The 7,009-nt window shown below is 40.2% G+C and overlaps 1 long non-coding RNA gene across 1 annotated transcript; it reads right to left on the reverse strand.

The window, feature by feature from the left end:
- Nucleotides 1–2,717: 2,717 nt before the first annotated feature.
- Nucleotides 2,718–5,791, reverse strand: LOC114263975 (uncharacterized). The gene is made up of 3 exons (XR_003629747.2): nucleotides 5,615–5,791; nucleotides 4,609–4,647; nucleotides 2,718–3,305 (listed from the first exon to the last, which is right to left on the reverse strand). It is a non-coding gene; the product is annotated as an uncharacterized LOC114263975 (long non-coding RNA).
- Nucleotides 5,792–7,009: the final 1,218 nt, after the last annotated feature.

Genomic DNA, 7,009 nt, shown 5'->3' on the forward strand with positions numbered 1-7,009 from the left:
CGCTGACGCCTTATCAACTCTATTTTCCATGATAGACATCCCGTTTGGAGTCCGGATGCGTCCGATCATTATTGAATAGAGATATATGCCGGCCTACGAGTCTATTGCCGTAATAGATGAGGTGCAAGATCAAAACCCTTGGTATTATGATATCTGGAACTTCTTGAAAAAAGAGGTTTATTCACCAAGGGCAAATGCCAAAGATAAAGGACAATACGGTGGATGGCCATTCAATTTATCATCTGGTAAGTTGTATAAGAGGGGTCATCTGGGAATGCACAAGCTGTGTGTTAACGCAGAGGAATCAAAGCGCCTAATGGAGGCCATCCATAGGGGAGAGAGTGTAGAGCACCCATAAGTGGAGTAATGCTAGCCCGGAAGATTTTCAAGCAAGGTTACTACTGGTCTACCATGGAGAAGGATTGTATTGGTTTTGTTCGGCGATGCCACAAATGCCAAATCCATGCAAATCACATGAATATCCTGCTGTCGAAGCTATACAACATGACTTCACCATGGCTTTCTTAGTCTGGGGAATTGACGTCATTGGGGAAGTTACACTGAAAGGGTCAAAGGGGCATGAGTACATTCTGGTGGCAATTGATTATTTCACAAAGTGGGTGGAATTTCAGTCTTATGCAGTGTTGAAAGCAGCGCATGTGGCTAAGTTCATTCGTAACAACATTATTTGCCGTTATGGAGTCTCGAATGAGATCATTTCAGACAATGGCTCCCATTTCAAGAGAGAAGTGATCAACTTATTGGAGAAATACAACGTGGCTTTTCATAAGTCATCTACATAGCGGCCGCAAACCAACGGAGCTGTTGAGGCCGCCAACAAGAACATCAAGCACATTTTGCAGAAAATGGTTGAGACTTACAGGGACTGGCCAGACAAATTGCCATTTTCTCTCTGGGGCTACAGAACTTCAATTTGGACATCTACTGGGGTGACTTTCGTACTCTCTTGTTTATGGAATGGAAGCTGTTCTGCTGATTGAAATAGAGGTTCCGTCGCTGTGGGTTATGGCTAAGTGCCAGATAGCAGAAGCGGACTGGCAGCAAAGCAGGTTCGAAGAACTGATGCTGTTTGATGAGAGAAGGTGAAAGCACTGTCCCATGTTCAAGAATATCAACGCAGGATTTCCAGGGCTTTCAACAAGAAAGTTAAGTCTCGGAATCTTAAAGAAGGGGATTTGGTGCTGAAAGACAACCGAGCTACCATCCATGACCCTAGAGGCAAGTTTAGACCCAATTGGACTGGTCCTTACATTATCAAAACTATTTGGCCGGGTAGCACTGTTATTCTTATGGACCTGGATGACCTAGAATTTTCCCAACCAATCAACATGGACAAGTTGAAGAAATACTAACCCTGAGAAGCTCGCCAGGCCGAAAACCCGGAAGGGCGACTTAGGCAAAAGTTAGAGCACAAAAAAATAGAAAAAAGAAAAATTGAGCTCGCAAGGTTGAAAACCCAAAAAGGGCAGACTTGGCAAAAGTTAGAGCGCAAAAGAAGAGCGTCAATAATCGGGTGAACCCTAATCGAACTACGTAAGGCCTGATTCCCATCTTCGAGATATGTAGGCAACTTCATCCTGAAGTCCGACCGTAAACACCTCCAAATCAACTGTGTCCATATGTTGATTAAGGCATCTTTGTCTGTTCGTTATTTGAAAGTTCGGTTGTGATCCTTACTTTGAGAGAGGAACTGGTTACAGTGTTGATTAGTGCCATTCAAACAAGGCGCAATTTTTCATTTTTGGATTCAGGGTTGTATGTCTCAAGGATAGATTCCATGTGTGTCAAGTTGTGATCCTTATCGAAAATGGTTTTGAAAAGTTTTGATAAAAGTTGATTTTGTTCAAATTAATCTTTTTACAACTTAGACCATTTTTGGACCAAAATAAAAATTTTCAGTGCTCATAACTTCAATTTCATTGATTTTAATACAAAGTTCTCCAACTCTTGATATCAAATCAAAGTTGCTTTTATTACATTCAAAAGGAAAACTTGAAAATTAGATCAAAGCAATAAACTTGGGACATAGATGAGTCTGGTGTTCCAGCGTCCCCTCCTCGCGCTTGTGGAAGTTTCCGATGCTAAAGTAGACCCGGCCTGTGCTTCTTCTTCAAGCCAAGGTAGGCACTCACCAGAAAGTGCGCAGTTGAAACTAGGGACAGGAGCCAGAAGCTCCCTTGTCCTCCATGTAGTGGGATATCGAGCCAATTGTGAACCTCTGATTGGGAATGAAGCCGGGTACTCTACCCCCTCTTCTGGGCAAGTCTGCTTGTGTCTGAACTGACGTCTGAACCGAAACAGAAAGTAGAATACGCAGTGTGTCAAGCCAATCAACTGAATGTCGAGTTGTCGAGCTATGTTGTGGCTCATCTCGGGCAGATCAAACTAGGGGCAACGCTAAGCAATGTCAACAGCAGACCTGTTGCACATCCAATAGCACCACCATTACTTGTTCGGGAAATCCACTAGCCGTTGGAGAAAGAAATAGCCTCGTGCTGAATATGCAGGGCAAGAATCCATTACCTTCAACTTGTCTATGAGCCATATTTGGGGAGGGATGAAAGAAAAGAGATATTAAAGAATAGAGAGATGTGCGCTGAAATAAAAAGTGAGAAAAGGACTTTGAGAGAAAAACAAAGCACGAGTGCTGAGTGATATGAGAAACACATATTAGAAAGGGTGGGAAATATTACCTGAAGAAGTAGTGGACTTCTCGCAAATTTGGTTGCCTCTCGCCGATGGAAGGCGTCTAAGCCTATTAAAGTCTCAGCTAGTACCAAGCCCATGCAGCTCTTGCCCTTTTTCAAACCTTGGGCCACTTCGATAAGTCGAATGCTAGACCCTCCGTGTCACGCCCCAAACCCGCCCCTAAAAGTTTGGACATGACCTATTCAGAAACGGACATGTAACCTGGTAACATAACATACGGGGCCTTATCGGAAGCACGAAAAAAAATGGAAATAATGAAACAAATAAACTCCATTGAGCTACTTCTATATGCCAGGATCTCATTCATCACATGCATTATAGTGGATAGATAAAGTTCCAACTATAACTCGGAGCATATACATACACATTTACAATGCCAGGCCCATGATTGGGCGTATACAAAAAAAAAAAAAAACGAACATGAAAGTATATACAACAACCTTAGAGGGACACCCATAAGCAAGTCAACATCTTGACAACTTGACAAAATAAATGGCTTATACAGTGCCTGGACATACGAAGGTTGACAAAAGAAAGCGGGCGTCTTGGCTAGGACAGACCACCTGATTGGTGACCTACAAAAACAGACATAATGGAGAGTGAGCCGGGCTCAGTGAATAGTAATACATAAATAAAATGATGCTTAACTTGAAACAAAATACATGTCAATGCAATAGTCTGATTCTGTGCTAAGTACATAACGGCCTTAGGCCCAATCTTGCAACATAAACTTGATGGCTATAAGCCCTTGAAATGTGGTGGCACGAGGCCCTTGAAACATTGGCGTAAAGCCCTTGAAACTTGTTTGACCTTGTAGTATATTCAAACTTGTAACATATACTTGAAACATACCTGAGCATACTTGAACATCATTCATTAATTCAAACGGATCATATTATAACTAGAGCGTTTCTTGTTGTATCATGTCATTATCGTACGCTTAACAAAATAACTTCAAATTCATATGGATACACATAGCTACTCTTATATTTACTCAGAATCCATTCTTCAAGAATGAACATAAATTCTTTTGGGTAAATGACTTAATTCACGTGCTCTATTAATCAATAGTATACACCGTTGTTTAATCATTCTTATATGTTAACATAGTTGCCTTGCCTTGTAATTAATAGAGTCCTAATGGTAACCGTTACATCATTCTCATGAATTGACATAATTAACATAAAGTTAACAGGACAAAGTAAGCACATTTTCATAAGATCACAGATGACTTTATCGGTTTCACGATTCCACAGTTCGGCCCTTGGCCTGAGGGGTGCACACATTCACAATAGCCTTTAGGTTTCATAGATTCACAACTTATCACATCGTCCTTCGGCCCTTTGGATTCACAAATTCACAAGTTTGGCCCTTGGCCTCATAGCTTCATAATTTCATAAATGGCCCCTGGCCACATAGGTTCATAGTTCACAAATGGCCCCTGGCCACATAAATTCACAAGTCGGCCTTGGGCCTCATAAATTCACAAGTCGGCCCCCGGCCTCATAAATTCACATATACATAAATTAGCTTTTGGGTTTCATAGGTTCACAATTTGGCTCTTGGCTTCATAGTTTCACAATTCACAATTCGGAAATTCATACTTCACAAATGGCCCTCGGCCACATCGTTTCATATTTCACAAGTTGGTGATCCCTACTTCACAAATTCGAGATGCATATTTCACAAATCCCTTTTGATGTTTCCATAATTTCACAATGTTCCTCATTTAGCATACACCTTTGATGTTTCCATAATTTCACAATATTTACGTAGCATACATAACATACATGTCAACATAATTCTTATGACGAAGATCATAACGTCAATAACAATAATCATTAACGGTTAGAGATACATCGAAGTACTACTACTCACAGTGCTACAACGGAGTGCTTGGCCCTCCTGAAGTGTGCCCTGTACACATATATAACTTAGTCATTAGTTCTTTTTCCTTCCTTCATTATTCTTCACAAGCCTACCATTATCCATCCATTATACCACAATTTCCTCCATCTTAATATATCTATATATAGAAATAGAAGATTACCATTCTTGCAAACACAATATGGAATTTATAATCAATCACCTCGATTTCAAGATAGGAAGGAATTGTATGGACATTTTCCACATTTTTCCAAAAATAAATCATTCTCTTGATTTTAATAACTAAGAAAGCCCACAAGTATTTAGCAAAATAATTTGGGATTAACCCATTTTGGAAAACTCCACATTTTAGGTCACAAAAATCAAAGTCAACATAGTCAATACCATCTCACATAATCACTACAATTCAACATAAGCAACATGATTCAACTCAACATCATTAAATATAATTTAACATAATTCAAGAGGAATTCTTAAATTCCATTTCAACATTTCATAACCGAGTTTATGTCATCTATATCATTAATAAATCATTTCCTCCAATTTTCTTCTCATTATAACATGATTTACATTGCTCATAACAAAATTCATTCGCAAATTTTAAACATAATTTTCAAACATAACCAAATTCCAATTAAACTTGTACATAGATAATTCAAACTACCAATTTCATGATTCAACTTTCAATTTGGGCCAAATCATTGATTATCATAAAAAATCAACCTAGGGTTTCTAGAAAAACCTAGAAATTTCAAGAAAAATTCAAACTTCTTAACCCATTATTTTTTCTTCCAATTTTCCCCTTGATTACATATCCTAGGTTCATAATCCATAATCTAAACCCAACAATAAAACCCCAAATTCTTCAAATCCGAAATCCCCAAATTTCCATAATATAACCCTATATGCCCAAAATGTAGATTTTGCATTTATATACTCCAAAATACCAAAAATCTATCTATTTATGTAAGCATTGAAGGAGAACTAGGACCCCTACCTCAAGATTGAAAGCAAGGAAGCTAGGTCAAGAGCATCACTTCAAAATTCCAAAATCCAATCGGTTGAAAATGTTGATCTTCACTTGTTGTTCATTGTTGATGCAAAATCCATGGTTGATTTGTTGATAAAAGTGGAGGAAATCAAGGTTTTTAGGGCTAAGTTTTCGGACATGGAAGAGGGGAGAAGAAGAGAGGAAAAGAAAATGTAAGAAATGGTCCAAAAATCACGTTTTTGAGCTGCTGTCCCACACAGCCCGCACGTGCGGCGCTATTCCCCGCACGTGCGGCTCTGCTTCCAGCACAGATGTGGAAACTTCAAACGGGTATAACTCTCTCATCGGGACTCTTTTCTAGGCCATTCTTGTGTTCAAATTGAAGCCCCAGAAACAAGCTTTCCAATGGTTCCAACCTTACATTCAAATTCTAAGTATGGAAGGAGAAAAGGGTAAAAGAGTGACGGCTGGTCAAAAATTCAAACTCAAATTTGGGACTTTTTATCTAATCTTATCTATATATCTTGTTAAGGCTTCGATCAAGGTTCCAAACATCATCCAAGGGTCCTCAATTATACTATTTATAGTTCACTTGCCAACCCATCAATATCAAGAGTCCGACAACCATACAAATTTTAAGGTGACAGGCACCACTATATATCAATCCAATGTGAATTTAAAATCCGAGTCGTTATACTCTGAAACCAGGGGAAAGAAGGAAACGTGTCAACATGCACAAACAAAGCGCGTGTTGTCGAAAACCTCGCCAAAGAAGATCGGCTCGGTCATCGGCGTTAGAAAATTGATGAATCAAGCTGGGGATATCTAGCTCTCCATTGTGAATGAAGGACCAAACATCGTGTAAAGTGAACCCACACATTTTTCCCAAAGCTTGGATGTGCCGGTACTCCATTAGCACTTGAAATTCTTCGATTGTCAGGCATAGCTCTTGTCCCCCGAAGCTAAACATGTGCGTAATCGGGTTCCAATACCAAGCTGTGGCATGAAGGAACGGAAAGCAAAGTGGAGAATGACTGAGCAGGAATAGTGCATTTATCCCGAAACCCCGGAAATTCACTTTTTCCGAGCCATCTAGAGTTGAAATCGAATTTGAGAGTTTTTTTGGCAAAGAATGGCTCCATTCGTAGCAAAAACAGAACTAGAATGAAAAAACTATGAAGTCTCCACTTTTGTAGAAGATAAGGCAGTGAGTGGAAGTCAGGTGGTGAAAATCTGGAGGTCCCTTACATTGGTGGCCGACTGGCCATTAGGAATGGCAACGGGGCAGGGCGGGGCCGGGGATCACACTCCCCGTCCCCGATCCCCGATGGTAGGAATTTCCCCGTCCCCAGTCCCGATCCCCGACGGGGAGTCTCTCACCACCCCCAACCCCGTCCCCTA

This window comes from Camellia sinensis, chromosome 2 (genome assembly GCF_055761805.1).
Source record: "Camellia sinensis isolate YWXY chromosome 2, ASM5576180v1, whole genome shotgun sequence".
Taxonomy (NCBI): domain Eukaryota; kingdom Viridiplantae; phylum Streptophyta; class Magnoliopsida; order Ericales; family Theaceae; genus Camellia; species Camellia sinensis.